The sequence below is a fragment of the Sabethes cyaneus genome, chromosome 3 (genome assembly GCF_943734655.1).
Source record: "Sabethes cyaneus chromosome 3, idSabCyanKW18_F2, whole genome shotgun sequence".
Taxonomy (NCBI): Eukaryota; Metazoa; Arthropoda; class Insecta; order Diptera; family Culicidae; genus Sabethes; species Sabethes cyaneus.
Window position 1 is genome coordinate 36,448,906 of NC_071355.1, and position 17,033 is coordinate 36,465,938.

The 17,033-nt window shown below is 39.8% G+C and overlaps 1 protein-coding gene and 1 long non-coding RNA gene across 2 annotated transcripts in view; one reads left to right on the forward strand and one right to left on the reverse strand.

The window, feature by feature from the left end:
- Positions 1 to 17,033, forward strand: part of LOC128743981 (protein fem-1 homolog CG6966) — a 184,766-nt gene that overhangs the window by 107,440 nt on the left and 60,293 nt on the right. The gene's annotated exons all lie outside the window — the stretch shown is intronic.
- On the reverse strand, positions 9,765 to 10,444 carry LOC128743985 (uncharacterized). The gene is made up of 2 exons (XR_008412346.1): positions 10,380 to 10,444; positions 9,765 to 10,315 (listed from the first exon to the last, which is right to left on the reverse strand). It is a non-coding gene; the product is annotated as an uncharacterized LOC128743985 (long non-coding RNA).

Here is a 17,033-nt window from a genome sequence, read left to right on the forward strand (position 1 = left end):
CTAGGTGCTACATTCCGTTATCGAAACTTGACCTTCTGTTTTTATACGACAGACTTCGCAGCCAGCTGTTAGGGTACAGGACAATTGCAGGGCCAGTTGCTACAATCCTATTGATTCTTACAACCTCTCCCAGTTGAGATTCGAACATACGCCGCCTGGCGTATTAGGCCAGCATCATATCTCGAGGCCAACTGGGAGGTCGACCTCAGCTATTAATGTGACTATAATCAAAACAAAAAAAAATTCAGGAAATTACAAAAATTGAAGTGGCTTTCCCGAACAAAAAATTACATTAAATTTTACTTTTACAACAGTTTTTAACATTGAAACTTATAGTAAATTTATTGTAAAAAAGCCCCAAATTCAAATTTTATTCATGTTTTTGTTTCTTATTTTATGCAATAGTATTGGCCATATTTCATCACAAATTTATTGCCTTTTTTAATTATATTTTGTTTATTCGCCTTAAAAAATTACCATAAAAGAACAATAACTTTTATTGTAAATGAAAATTTTTGTTCGAAAAACTAGATTTTGTCATTGTTAAGAAACTTAACAACCCGTCACTTTATGGTAGAATCTCTCAAAACCATGAAAGTTATGGTGGACAACAATAAGTTTGATGGTTTGGTTATCTTTTCTGACGATAAATTTTATTGTTTTTACTGTATTTTGTATCCTACTGTTACAATATTTTTTATCTTCGTGTTATGGTTATTTTTCCGGGTTCCTTACTATGACATGAATTAGCAATAGACCTTGAATAAACCCTACTTCGGTCATAGACAATCAGATGAGACACTTGCGTTAATTTCATCGTCCACCCTAAGACCATTCATTTCGTCTTTCGTCTTTGGCTCTTCGTAACATGACCAGAGCGCAGCGCTCGATTGTTGATTCAAGTGTTCAGTATAAAACCGTCCAAAGCAAAAACCCTTCAGTAATAAAACCCCACAAATATAAGTCACTCCAGAAAATGCTTAACAGAGGGTGCTTGTGTGCAAATAAAATGTGTAGCATGATATTTTAAAAAGATTTTCTTCTATATGTCAGGTCAGTTCGTCAGTCTTTAATGGTTTTATACATTCAGCAAATCCCGAGCAACATGTCAACGGATCATGAGCGTAGCGACGGGAGGGGGGGGGGGGGGGGGATTCCAACCCCCCCCCCCCCAATAGAAAATTTGTTCTACACTTTGAAGGTTTAAATCTCTGCTACCAACTGCTTAGAGTACACTAGCTGTACGATCCTCGTTGTCGTCGTCAGTTGCATAGACCTAGGGTGGCTCATCCTGTTTCAACTAGTCGGCTGCATTCAACTCAATCTTGGGTTATTCGTCGTCTATTTCTCAGGCCTTTCAGAAGGCGCAAGACCCAAGTCTCGCACGTAGGGTCTGGATGCCCGTGGGGTTGTTAAATAGAACCGTTTTCCTTATGACTGTTCGGTCCACCGTAACTTACCGACTTTCATCAGATGTCCGAAAGTTCGATGGTAGCAGTGTCTGCTGCTCGTGATTCATATACACTCAAGTTTCGTTTTACGTCCACTATTATGGGACATAAAACAATCGGTCGTAAAAAGAGTGGACGTTTATTCAAATTTTAGACGTAAAACGAGACGACTTGTATTCAAATTTGGGACGTGAAAATGTTGAAACAAAAAGAAATCACCTAGAATGAATGGACATAAAAAGAGATTCTAGTGTACCTCCGCCGCTCTCCGCTTCCAGCTATTGCTCCGTCAAATATCGTCCGGATTCCGGAAGGCTGGCATATCCTCCGTGAGCATCGTCCAATTCATAAAAACTACCGGTCTAATAAGGGCTGTGTACTTTGTCCGCATCGTACGGTGGCTATCGTTTGCTAGCGGATGGAAGCGTTTTGCGAAGGGCAAACTAGACTCGATTTTCTGCTTGAATGCGCTGCAATTTGTGTTATCCGCGGCCACCAGCGATCCCAAATGCACAAACTCATCTTCCGCTTCTGGTTCGTCACCGTCAACGATTACCGTCCACGAAAAGTGCACGTTCGTCTCTTTGAACCCCTACCAATCATGTATTTGGTCTGCGACGCATTTACTTTTAGCCCAATCCTACCAGCCCTTGCTTTTAGTCTAGCGTAGTCGGCTTCTGCCGTTGCAAAGTTTCGGCCAACAATATCAAAGTCATCTCCGCAGCTAAGAAGGTTGCTACCTCCACTGAAAATTGAGTCTCTCGTTTCGGTTTAGCTCGCCGGATCATCTTCTCAAAGGCGATGTTGAAAAGCATGCAGGATAAGCTGTCAACTTGTCTCGACTTCTGCCGCGCCTCGAAGGGACTCAATCCTATTGACTCTAATAGTCTCTCCCAACCGAGATTTGAATATACCGCGTACCACGATGCCAACTGGGAGGCGCAATTTCAACATTTACCTTCTTTTATATCAATTCGATTTTTTTTGTCAAATAAAGAACCCTGAATATAAACCAAAATAGCTTCTGATGATTGAAAATAATTCCCCATTTCGTGAATAATCTCTTTATAAGGTTAGGCTGTCAGATTTTTTTTGTATAACCCCCCTAAGAAAAATTTTTGGCTACGCCCCTGCAACGGATCCTATGTGCAAATGAGATTCTCTTACGTTTGCTACGGCAGTGCAATCAAAAGGGGTTGACAAAAAGGGGGGTCACCAACAGGGGGGTAGCCCATAACTCCGAAGCACCTTGACCGTTCTCCACCAAATTTGGCACACTTGAAATAAGGAAATCATTATGGGGGGGTTATCAAACTCCTCAAATCAAGGGGGAGTTCAAATTAGTAAAGATGGTTGCATTTCTTTTGCATTTAGACCGATTGCAGTTGTGCAAGTGACTGTGAGAAAAAAAGGTGGTTCTACCGAGTAGGTATATATGACAAAAAACCTTTGTTTCGTTTCCGTTATAGGGATTTCATTGTTAAACAAATGTTTTTTGAGATAAAAGAACAGCGCAGGGGGGTTGACAAAAGGGAAAAACGGTCTCTTACAAGGGGGAGGCAGGTTCAAATGGGTAAAGGGGTGCGTTTCTCTTGCATTTGGAACGGTAGCAGTTGTACAAGCGGCCGGATTTCTGAAAGGGGGAATAGGGAATAGACACATTCAAATGAAGAAAAAGAGTTTTATTTCGTGCATTATGAAAATGTTCATTACTATAACAGATGTACAAGTGACTGAGTGACAAAGGGGGCCCGAGTAAGATCGGGCAATCAGCAAGAGACAAATAACATACAGGACAGTCCATCCCGTAGCCGCAGCTTTTTGTGCGATTCGAAAGGACTCGAGAGTTACCCGGAAATATGTACCTAGTACAGCACTCGCTCCAGGGTAGCTTTGATCAGCCGGAAAATTGTTCTCGTACCTTATTTGCATACCTGTTCGTGCTCGACTGTATCGTATACTGCTCTGAAATCTAAATATGATTCCACATTTGATTCGTAATAGCGTAGGCCTCCATAAAGCCCTACGAATTCTCTTGCTATTGGGGATAGACGACACAGCAAAATCTGGCAGAGCCCGTTGTAGTTAGGCGACGTTGATCAGCGTGATGTCGCGGTAATTACAGTAATCGAGCTTATCGCTATTTTTATAGATAGGACAAACCACAGCTTCCATCTAATCTACTCCTCCAGTAGTTTCTCCTCCTCCCAAATCCTTGAAATTATCCAGTGAAGTGCCCTTGCTAGCGGTTCTTGACCATTTTATGCCGGAAGGTGGTCCTTTCCGGCGGCTCTATTATTCTTCAGCTAGCCGATTTCTCGCCGGATCTCTTCGAAATCAGGTACCGATACGCTGTAATCCTTTGTAGGCATTACCAGCTTAACTTCCGTTCCGTCTTCTTCTGTTATATCGCTTTTTTTTAAAGCCCAACAGAAAACTGCTTCCACCTGTCGACGGCTTAGATATTTTTGCCTAGTTTTTTCCCCGTTAAACCAGTCATTTCGTACACTTGAGGTTTCTTCACCTAACATCACGATTACGGTCTCATTGACATTACCTTTAGTATCGGGACAACACATTCCACTCCAGGTCAAACGCTGTAGTGAGCCGCTCCTAACTTGAAGCGCAACCGCGCATTTGGTTGAGGAATAGTAAGGATTAGTAAATAGTCATTAGAGCCGTCCCTGACATGGGAACACATTTTGAAGGTTAACAAGACTATTCCTGGTTATTACACTTAGCCTTTACCTCCTTCCCAGTCGGTATACAACTTAAGTTTCAACCGAACCCAATTAAAATTAGGCAAACTACAAAGGCTAGTATGTAATTTAATTACCGGTGCAGTCAGAAGCTCACCATCAAAAGCCTTAGACGCAATCTTGCATCGTTTAATTCTCCATCAAGTAATAGAATTGGAGGTGGAGAATCGTGCACTGAAAGTAACACGCCACAAAAAAGTTAGTGATAGAGTAACCAGCTTACAATCCTTAAAAACTTTCAGCTGAACAAGTTTATAATTAACAACAAAGATTGGATGGAAACAAAGACAAACTTCGTAGTCTTTCCAAATAATGAAACCGGACGGGGTAAAATAGTAGATCAACTCATTACAATACACTATTCTTCTTAAACGGGGTAGGTGTGTCAGAAACATTCAATCTTAACGCTTTGCATTAACACTTTTTCGCACGTTTCAAGTAGAGACGCGCAAGCTTTTCGAACTGAATCATCAGTTTTATTATTTTTGTACGAAATCATGCATTGCATAAGCCTAAATAGAGCGTGTTTGCATCTTAACTACAGTCTACTAAAGGCATGTACCTAGCCATCCAATTGGCCTTGAGGCACGACGCTGGTCATAACTTTTATGAAAAAAAAATCATCTGGTTCATCATCTAGTTCTGCTGAAATATTCGGAGAATTACGGTGACCAGAGAGAACCAAAATCCGATTTTTCCATCGCTTGAATTTTTTGTAAGATAAAAGTTAATTTTTTTGCTTATATTTTTCGCGAGAATGAGAATGGATTTCCAGTCTAATAGTGAAAAGAGTACGGATATCAGTTTTAGTTCTCAAAATGTTACTAGTTAGGTCTACCTTTGGGGCCTTTTTGGGATATGATCGGTACCAGTATGAGTGTCGAAGTTCAGTTCGAGTTTGAGTCTTGAAAATCTTGAAGTAGTTTTGGACATGTCCTAAAATTACTAATTTCGCTACAGTACCTAAAATCTGATACTGCGAACCTGAAGCACTCAATTTTAGCAACTCGTCAAATTTTAAGCTCAGATGCACATATTCATGTTGACTATAAAAAAATGAGCTTCGTTGTCTTAACGTTGCAGTTCTAAATTCTTCTAAACGATTTCTATTTTGATGCATTAAAGTATCATCTCTACCGTAGCGCCAACTACATGTCAAATGAAACCACTATTCGTCAATAAATATCGAAAATTCTAAGCATGGGAAATTGGCATTTAGAAGATTTTTTTTGGGGTTTTTCAGGTTGGTTTTGTTTCCATGGCATGTGATTGGAAGCTACTTTAACATGAAAAATGTATAGAGTAAGGAGGGGTAAAAGTGCGATGCGGGTAAAAGTGCCATTCAATGATTTATCGGTGCAGATTCCAAGTAAATTTTCTACATTGGCATGGATGGGTGACTACTTTGACAGTTTGAATCTAACGTAAACTTTGGTTGCTTACGAAGCATAGTTGCTGTGTTATGTGCAAATGTTATTTTAGGGCGGTTTTGATGTAATTTTTCGTTATACGGCAAATACAATATCAACAGGAGGATATTACTTGTTGAAAATTTGTAGCAGCGTTTTACATTACTCACATATCTGTTTTGAAAATACGACGAAAATAATTTACAAAATATATTTCGCTTTTCCGTAATTTAATCTAACCCCGTCAAGCGCCAAGCAGGGTAAAAGTTCGATTCACGGACGAGGCAAAAGTACGATTCATGGACGATGCTAAAATGTATAGCTAATTATATACAGATTTGGGCACTTTATTAAAGATACTAGAAATGAAAGATCTGCAGAAAACTGTGTGCTCTACAGATGTTGGCCGAAGAAAAACAATGTGTTTCCGCTGATGAAACAAAAAACAAACATTTGAAAAAGTTTCGAACTAACGGAGGCTGCAATACACCAGCGCAAAATGGAAAAGGTGCAAATTGAGAATATTCCTTACCGAAACATAACGCAGATTGAAGATAATATGGTTTTGTTAGCTACTGCTGGGCTAATTTCGTGGATTCTAGCTTCGAACTTTTGCCCCGCGGTATTCGCACTTTTGCCCCGCTAATGGGGTAAAAGTGCGAATCTGCACTTGATCAGAAGAAAGAAGAATTTATTTTGCAAAACACTATTACCGCAGATGATTTATAGTTGAATGTGAAGACATTGACTCACTGCATCACTATAAAATGTATCATGTTGTTGTCCTTCTTTATATCTCACGAAAATTAATGACAACTTAAAACATCGCACTTATGCCCCGCCCTACTCTACTTACCTCTTGTCAATCGACATGATCAACATATTACAGGAAGGCAGCAACATTAAACACTACTTGCGTGCAAACTACATGAATAAATACTTTGTTAGAACACTACAAATTTCTAGAAAAACAGAGCAATGGTATGAAAACGAACAACAGCACGGTTGCCCAGACTTTTCTCAACTGGGAAATTTCGATATGAAGCCAAAAATATATTGGGTCGTTTAATGGCAAGTGTGACTCCAACCCACACTCTCTCGGTTGGTACCCGAGTGCTTTGGCTATTAAACAACAGTCGCACCCGTCTATTAGATAGTCATTTTTACGTTTGACACAGTATCTTGATGATTGATGTGGTTGCAGACGATGGCATCCACGCCAAATGAGCCAAATAGCTTTTTGAGATTGAAGAAGGCGACAGCATTCATACATAAAGACATTGCTTTTCTCAAGAAATGTCAAAGCACTGAAGAAGCCTGTAAGTACCAGTCGAAATACGTATCTGCGGAATGTTTGCGTTAGTGGATTGTTAGGTTTGCTATGCTATAGTTGCAGTGGGAGTTATTTTAATTTTAGTAGTAGAATAAAACGGAAAACTTTCCTCTTAACTCGTATTGGAAGATGTTCTTTCCATGATTTCTCATTTTCTCAAACACAGAAGACGCATGTATGTACAGACTAGCGTTTATGGATAAACTAGCTGACCCGACAAACTTCGTATTGCCACAAATTAACCTGTGTTGTACATAAATCATGAATCTCGGATGATCTTTGTCACTATCTCGAGTTTTGCAAGCCCCCCAGTGGGCGGCGCTTCCGACGGCGGGTCACCGGCAACACTCGCGACCGGCTCGTCCTGAATGATCTAGTGTTACTATAGATAGTTTTTGTGGTCTTGTTATTGATTAATGTTTTATGGAAGAGTCTCGAATTTCTCGAGTTGGATTAGTTTTTGAGTTTCGCAAAAATTTCTGTTTTATTTGTATGAGAGTCCATATCCCCCTACCACAGGGGTGAGAGGTCTCTAACTATCATAAAATAAATTCAAGACTCAAAAATCTCCTACATGCTAAGTTTGGTTCCATTTGCTTGATTAGTACTCAAATTATAAGGAAATTTGTATTTCATTTGTATGGGAGCCCACCCTCTTAAAAGGGAAAGGGGTCGTAATACACCACAGAAAAAAAATTCTGCCATCTAAAACTCTCACATGCCAAATTTGGTTCCATTTGCTTGATTAGTTCTAAAGTTATAAGCAAATTTGTATTTCGTTTGAATGGGAGCCCCCCCCCCCCTCCTAAAAAGGTAAGAAGTCCTAATTCATAATGGGAAAAATGGTTGCCTCCAAAAACACCCACATGCCAAATATGGTTCCATTTGCTTGATTAGTTCTCGAATTATGAGGAAATTTGTATTTCATTTGTGTAGAAGCCCCCCCTCTTGAAGTGTGGAAGGGTCCTAATTCACCGTAGAAAATATTTTTGCCTCCAAAAACCTCCACATGCCGAATTTGGTTCTATTTGCTTGATTAGTTCTCGAGTTATGGGGAAATTTGTATTTCATTTGTATTCAGGGATACCAGATTTGCAGATTTGTCTGCAAATTGCAGATTTTTGGAACGGTCTTGCAGATCATTATAAATTTGCAGATATTTGCAGTTTTTCTGACTTTTATTGATTTGGTGCAGATTTTTGTTCGAAGCTCTTTCAACTTTCACAGACTTCCTAAAAAAGTGTGCAGATTTTCGCAGATTATTTTTAAACCAGAAAATTCGAGTAGCCAGAAAACTGCTCGATTTTTTCGGTTTTCGAGCAGTTGCAGACATTTTTTTAGAAAATATGGCATCTCTGTTTGTATTGGAGCCCCCCCTCCTAATGTGGGAAGAGGTCCTAATTCATCACAGAAAAAATTCTTGCCTCCAAAAACACCTACACGCCAAATTTGGTTCCATTTGCTGGATTAGTTCTCGAGTTATGAGGAAATTTGTATTTCGTTTGTATAGGACCCCCCCTCCTAAAGTGGGGAGGGGTCCCAAATCATCGTTGAAAAAAAAATTGTCTCCAAAAACACACATATGCCAAATTTGGTTCAATTCGCTTGATTAGTTCTCGAGTTATGAGAAAATTTGTATTTCATTTGTACAGGAGCCCCTCCTCTTAAAGTGGGGAGGGGTCCTAATTCACCATAGAAAATTTTCTTGCTCTCGAAAACCTTCACATGCCAAATTTGGTTGCATTTGCTTGATTAGTTCTCGAGTTATGAGGAAATTTGTATGGAAGCCCCCCCTCTTAAAGGGGAGAGGAGTTATAATTCCTCTTATAAAGAGGGGAGGGGTCTCAATTCACCATAGAATAAATTCTTGTCACCAAAAAAAACACCCACATGCCAAATGTTGTTCTATTTGCTTGATTAGTTCTCGAGTTATGAGGAAATTTGTATTTCATGTGTATAGGAGCCCCCCCTCCTAAAGTGGGGAGAGGTTCTTATTCATCATAGAAAAAATTCTTGCCTCCAAAAACACCTACATGCCAAATTTGGTTCCATTTGCTGGATTAGCTCTCGAGTTATAAGGAAATTTGTATTTCGTTTGTATAGGAGCCCCCCCCCACTTAAAGTGGGGAGGGGTCCCAATTCATCATAGAAAAAAATTTTGTCTCCAAAAACACACACATGCCAAATTTGGTTCCATTTGCTTGATTAGTTCTCGAGTTATGAGGAAATTGGTATTTCATTTGTACAGGAGCCCCCCCTCTTAAAGTGAGGAGGGGTCCTAATTCAACATAGAAAATTTTCTTGCCCTCGAAAACTTTCACATGCCAAATTTGGTTCCATTTGCTTGATTAGTTCTCGAGTTATGAGGAAATTTGTATGGAAACCCCCCCTCTTAAAGGGGAGAGGAGTTATAATTCCCCTTATAAAGAGGGGAGGGGTCTCAAATTACCCTAGAATAAATTCTTGTCACCGAAAACACTCACATGCCAAATTTGGTTCTATTTGCTTGATTAGTTCTCGAGTTATGCAGAAATTTGTGTTTCATTTGTATGGGAGCCCCCCCCTCTTAGTGGGGGGAGGGGTCTTTAACCATCACTAAAACCTTTCCTGGCCCCAAAAACCTCTACATGCAAATTTTCACGCCGATTGGTTCAGTAGTTTTTGATTCTATAAGGAACACAGGACAGACAGACAGACAGACAGACAGAAATCATTCTTTATAGGTATAGATGTTCGTGCCTTGTTCGATTGTAGTTCAGAAATAAGAAATGACAAAAAACAAATCACGTTCGGATGACAGAACAGGATTAGATAGCATCAAAATAACAAGTTTAATTTTTAAGATCGTTGACAGTGCGAACAATTGTAAGCACACAATTGCAGTTCTTTGAATCATTTAGCAAAACCCTATCAGGTAACGGTTTTTATTGTTGCTAATATTAAATGTTATTATTGCCAAAAAGCAAACTGGTTTCTCACTTGCTGAGAAACTGAAATTAAAAAAAAATTAGTAAACAAATTTACGTACATTCAGATGACAGATTATGTAACTCAGCCTTTGCTTAGTCAGGAAATTATCATTAATTTAAATTCTCAACCATTTTCGGCCAGTTTACTGTTTTCTTCGATCAAACGGGATCATTGTGGAACAATTGACTTCAAAGCATCTTGCAGCTTTTTCTGTATTTGGTCCATCACTGCAGTGTGGTTATTTTTTGCCAACGAAGAAATAATGGCAATCAATGGTGATTGGGTTGTACTACCGCCATCATCATCACCACCACCACCACCAGCACCACTTCCTAGTCCTGGAATAAGGTCCTTAGCCCATGGTAGTTGAGCACCGGTCATCGATGGTAGGAGCTAAAGTTTTTATGTGCGAAAGTTGAGAAAGTAGGGATTAGTTGAACAGAAGTACTGGTCTTACCGAGCCAACAGCGATTAGTACTAGAATGTAAATGGTAATCTTGGTCATTTTGATTTATCACTGCCTTGTCACTTGGAAAATGTGATTCCTTTTATATCTACCTTAGTAGACATATTGTAAGTAGGTACTGTTTGTTGAGTCTTGCACAATATTTGTATAACTGTTAGCAGTCTATTTAAATATTGCAGTATAATACACTGGAAGAAATGTAATCTACGCTTTCTTGGAATCAGTTTCGTTTTTGAAAATAAAAATAAATCTAAACGGTTAACAAGAGGCCAAAATTAGCATCAAAACCTCCCATTATCAGTCAACTTCCTGTCACATTTTCCACTCAACCCGGCTAGCTACACTACTGAAATAACTGTCATTAATCCAACTTCCTAACGGGCATGACGGATCACTTTGTCACCCCCTGGCCGCTGGCAACGGGTGATGACGACGAGGACAAAAGAATTTCAATCAGCTGTTCGCGTGTCCACGTCTCCGCGATCTGCAAGGGAAGGGGGTTGCAAACAAAGATCCCTGCCCGGGCACAACCGGCCGCCAGTCAGCAACTGGAGTCGCTTTATGGGCAAAGGAATGCTACATTTGTACTGCCGATCCATAATGTTCGCGTGTCGATTGTTGATGTCACACCGGGTTGTTTGTCGATTGGTAATTAAATATTCCTGCACGATTCAGAACTCGCCAGTCAGCCAGGGAGTTGAGTATTAATACATGTCGTATACGTTCTGGTGGGATTTTTTTTGTGTTGCATTATTGGAAATAGTAGACAGTTTTTGTACCGAGCTTTGAAAAGTGACTTCAATAAAAATATCTACCAAAGTCTTTCATTCGGTGACAGATATTACCTCTTTACGACTGTCATTTAACTGATGACGGACGGGTTACAGTGCCGTTTCCATAGCGTATTACTCTGCGAAGCAACGTAGGAGATTTATCGTTTGCTTCTTGATCCGGACGGATTAAAATAAATTCCAGCTGTACGACGACGACTATGGAAATGCAGTTTGGTCAGTCGGTGTCAGGTTGATGATGTGACGTAATATCGATCGACTTCTATAGTATGAGTGTGCTTGAATTGCGCTTGTGTTTGAATGACTTTTTCGTAGGATAATCCTGTCTTTTCATCCTTCCTGTGAGAGTTGGTATAAGGGACCGTTCTGCAAATATCCTTCATCGCAGCGAAGAACAAGTAGCAGAGTCCGGTAATGAATTGGGCTCTCATTTTTTGGATGAAAATGGAAATGTATTTCTGTAGAATTTCGGTTTCGCTTGATGGAGGATATCCCAGTTAATTAATTTTCCGGCCCATTCAATCATGACCCTTCCATTCAGTGGACGGATATCAATCCCAAAAAATCAGTTTTACTTTTCCTAACCAAGTCAATTTGCATGAATTTGACACATTACAAGAAATCATGTTTAACAGTAATTACTCTAGGAAGTACGAAACAATACTCGATCTAATTGTTTTTCTTGTTTATGTGCTGCGTAACGCAAAATAAACAGCTTTATTAGATGAATAAATTATCGACCGCTGCTATTAAATTAAATTATATTAAACCCATTATTGACGATTGTTTCATTCCGCCGCGCGTCCGAAGCATCGTTCGAAGGACACGGATGTTGAGATTTCTAGTGCTGCTCATCATCGTCGTCGTCGTTGTTGTTGTTGTCGTCGTTATTCATTGGCTTTATTGTTCCGGTTCCGACCAATCGAGAAATCGCGAAATCTCTCAAAGCCGGAGGGGAGCTCACTCAACTCTCCACTCGACAGCACAGAGCCAGGCCTATTTTACGCAAATTTACTGCACTCTAATTGACTTATTACCGCGCGCAACGACGACGACGACGATTGTCAAACGCATGCATTATTGTGCAAATCTGCATGCACAGCGCGTAACTAGCTAACGGCGTTTGGGTTGGGGGTGGCGTGGTGGGTACACACTAGTAAACAACAGAACCACCCCCCTCACTGACTGACAAACTCACAATCGTGACCATTCATTGGAAATTGTGTGCGGTAAAGTTGTTGTTAGCTGAAGTATGCAACATTCTGGTGAACGCAGCAACTAAGCAAGCCCAAACATTATTAGGCGGTTGGACTTTGTTTCACCGCGGCGGTACGGTGAGGTACGGTGTGGTACGGTGGAGCAGCAGCGGCGGTTTGTCGGCGAAAGTCGAGACCCGCGCGTGAGCGTAATTATCGTTGACCATGCCATCAATCGACCTCCAATGTGGCGGAGAGAATAGCTGTTCAAACTTTATCTGCTCGGTTGGACAATGGTTGTTGTTTTTTCTGTTATAGTCAACATAAGTGTAAAAAAATTAGACTTGTGGCAGTCGTGTTCGCAACAAGTTACCAGCTCGTAACATATTATCGATATCGTTCACTAATAATTGGACTGTTCGTTGGACTTATAAAACGATCGAATCGATTGGTTCATGTGATCGACAAATCGTAGTTTAAAGCATGAGGAATTTTTAGCTGGTCGCAGTTGGTCACACATTTGGATAAAATTATCTATAATATCACCTTCTGCAATAAATTTTTAAACGTTATTTGTCTAAAGAGCTCCTATTATTGGACGGAATGAGCCTTTGAAATTTGAGAAAAACCAAGCTTGTCTTTTTGATGCTATCCAATCCTGTTCCGTCCCGTCCAAACATGTTTCGTCATATCTGCTTCGTTAATCGTTAAACTACAACTTTTAAGGTCCGAATATTAAGCTGCAGAAGCAGAATCCATGTATGAGTGTGGCGTCTGTTTTTGGGAATTGAGAAGTAATGGAGGAAATATGTCCAAAGAAAACCTGGGCCTTGGGTCTAAAAAACGCCTTAAGGCTTCACACTTGCTCATCGACACACGATTGACAATTACGGGGCTAGTGCAACGATCCTACTGACCCCAAAACATACGACGACTGGCTTGTGGATTTCACGTCGCGGGAAGCAACTGAAATGATTATGCTAGAAATTGAGATTGACTAACTGAATGTATTTATTTAGTTTAAACAACCCGTTTTTGAAAATTGCAAAATTTCGATGACGCGTTGATTTTATCCACCAATCATATCAATATGCACGATAAAATTTAATGTGCATATGCTGTAAACCAACGGAGACTGCTGAAAATTTATTAGTTACTAGTTGAGCCCGAATCTTACGATCCGGAAAATATAAATGTCTGTTCAGAATTCAGAAAACTGCGGATACATTTCATTGACCAGTATTTGCGAAGATGTTTAATCTTTGTATTAGTTCTTTGAGTTCTTATATTGCATAATACAGCACTAAGATGTTGTACATAAAAGAGTCAACCGGAAACTGAAACAGATAGTTTTAATGCTCGCATTGGATTTTATTTATATGAAGAAAAACATCTCCACTGTGCTAATTCTATAACAGGTGGCAACTAAAATTTTGGAATTTTTTTCTCAGGCTGTCAAAAAAAGACAGATACATGGAGAAGATCGTATTTACCAAAATTAAAGATACATTATCTACTGTTGAAAAAAATTAGTGTACATTTGAAAACAATCCGCAATCGGCTGTTCGGCGAAGCTTTCGTTTGACGTCGAAACAGGAGCATTGTACGGCCTTCATGTCAACTTTACGAATGCATCTCTTGATTCTACCAATCAACTGTTTGCAATTCGTGGCTCTCCAGTTATTTTTGTACACCAAAGAACTCAAAGTCCCGAAGAAATCTTCGATTGGGCGCACTGCGACAGATTTTTCGGGTCGTGGTTTTTGGGTAAAAATGGGATCGAATGGGAACAATTGTGTTTTTTGGCGTAATGCGATGATGCTCTATCCGGCCAAAACACGTATTGTCCATCTGCATGATGTTTTTGTAGAAACGGGATCAATATTTTCTCCAAACATTCGTCTGGTGCATCTCAATTGACAGCCAAACCAGAGGGCTTGTTGTTGAAGAAACGAGAAAGAGAACGATGTCCTTCTGCGTCCATAATTTTGGCTGGTCTTCCACTGGCTTGCTTCCGAATAGTTGTTGGGCCGCTTAGGATATGGTAAACAGTCGAAGCCGCAACATATTTGCTTTTTAAATGTTGTACCGTATACTTTTTGCCAAGATTTCTGTTGCAGTACGTTGAAGTGTACAACGCGCTCCCGGAATGCTTATTTCGACGCCATTTTTAACAAAACTGGGCAAGCATAAACAAAACAAAATATAAACAAAAAGAGGAGATAGAGAGAGAGAGCTAATATATACATACTCTCATTTCTCTCTGAGCTCGTTTGTTGTTGAGCTTAAGGATCGCGAAAAATTTCCAAAATTTTAGTTGCCATCCGTTAGGTGGGCAAAATGGCTCTTTTGTGTGAGTGGCCCTGAACCGTCCATTGTCTGCCGCGTACCGATTTCTTATGGTCGGTGTTAAGTCAGACAGAACCGAGTGACAAAATTCTGACTTCGAGAAAAACGCATTCAAAGTTTACTGCATTCGAAATCATCTTATATATAACTCTGGCTGTTTGCAACATTTACGTAGTCTGATTAGAGTAAAATGTTTCTTAGAAAATTCTTGATCGTTTGCTGTGATTAACTCATTTTTCAAAATTTTGTGAACAATTTAGTCAAGCAGTCTAGTCGAGCGGTCGGGTCAAGTGGTTCAGTTGAGCAGTTTAATCGAGCAGTCCAGTCGAACAGTTTAATCGAGCAGCTGAGTCGTGTAGTCCAGTCAAGCAGTCGAACCGAGTAGTCCAGCCGAACGTTGAGTCGAGCAGTAGAGCCAAGTAGTCCAGTCGAGCAGTTGAATCGAGCAGCTAAGTCGAGCTGTCGAATCAAATAGAAGTCAAGCAGTTGAGTCGAGCAGTCTAGTTGAGCAGTTGAATCATGCTGTTCAGTAAAGCAGTACAGTCGAGCAGTCGAGTCGAGCATTTTAATCGAGCAGTCAAGTCGAGCAGTTCAATCGAGCAGTTGAGTCGAGTAGTCCAGTCGAACAGTTTAATCGAGCAGTTGAGTCGAGTAGTCCAGTCGAGCAGTTGAGTCGAATAGTCCAGTCGAACAGTTAGATCGAGTAGTCTAGTAGACCAGTTGAATCGAGCAACCGAGTTGAGCAGTTGAGTCGAGCAGCCGATTCGAATAGTCCAATCGAGTAGTTGAGTTAAGCAGTTGAGTTCAGTAGTTTAGTCGTGCAGTTGAGTCGAGCAGTTGACTCGAGTAGTCCAGTCGAGCAGTGCACAGTGGTTTAAAAAGCGAAAAACGCGAATCTGACGTTCTTAAGAGGAAAAACGTAAATAAAATGCTATGCTGAGCAAAGTTGTTGTATGTTACCAAAAACCACTTTTGGCATGAATAAAGCTTTGATTAATCCACCTGTAAAGGAGATAAAAATTTTATTTTTTCAACGATTTGATAAAACAATTTGGTTTCTTCGGCAAACTTCTGGAAAGTAAAATTAGAGCTGTAAGATGCCAAATTTTGTATTTCATTACTTTTATGCAAGAACGAGAAACATGATACTCTATTCACTCTTTTGCGCACACTTTAACATCACGATGAAAAAGAGAGCTAGCACTATGGCTAGATCTCTTTTTCATCTGCCTCACTCGCGGACACTCAAAAAAGAGTAATTCAAAATAGTATGTAATTATGTCAAGCAGTCTAGGGTTTATTAAAAAATATCGATGAAAGGTTATAAATGACAATTTTTGAGAGACGCTTTAGTCCCACACTAACCAAGGGATACTAACGAAGGTACCTGAGTGTGAAAGCCAAAATATTAATCTTTCAAATGATTATTATGTTTTCTACAACTATTGGCCACTTTCGGCGATATTGTGGCACGAAAAAGTACTATTTTTCGACAAATAAGTCATTAAACTAATATGAAGCATCAAGATATTGTTATGATATTATGACAAAACGATGTGTTTTGAAAATATAGACAAGTCTCTAGAACATAGTGGGCCTTCAAAATCCCATCAAAAATAGTTAAATGGATTTTTTTGAAAAAGTTGTAGATCGTTTATTTGAAGAGATAGAGCTAAAGTGTCTTCGGCAAAGATTTTTCAAATTTTATTTTCTACAAGTTTGCCGATGAAATCAAATTGTTTTATCAAATCGTTGAAAAAATAAAATTTTTATCTCCTTTTTAGGAGGATTAATCAAAAATTCATTCATGCCAAAAGTTGCTTTTGATGACATACAACAACTTTGCTACAGATAGTAAAGCATTTTATTTGCGTTTTTCCTCTAAAAACGCCAGGTTCGCGTTTATCGCTTTTTAAACCACTGTACAGTTGAGTCGAGCAGTTGGGTGGTCCAGTGGAGCAGTTGAATCGAGCAGTTACGTCGAGTTGTCGAATCAAATAGAAGTCAAGCAGTTGAGTCGAGCAGTCTAGTTGAGCAGTTGAATCAAGCTGTTCAGCAAAGCAGTCCAGTCGAGCTGTTAAATCGAGCAATCGAGTTGAGCATTTTAATCGAGCAGTCAAGTCGAGCAGTTTAATCGGGCGGTTGAGTCGAGTAGTCCAATCGAACAGTTTAATCGAGCAGTTGAGTCGAGTAGTCCAGTCGAGCAGTTAGACCGAGTAATCGGGTTGAGCAGCTGAGTCGAGCAGCCGATTCGAATAGTCCAATCGAGTAGTTGAGTCAAGCAGTTGAGTTCAGTAGTTTAGTCGAGT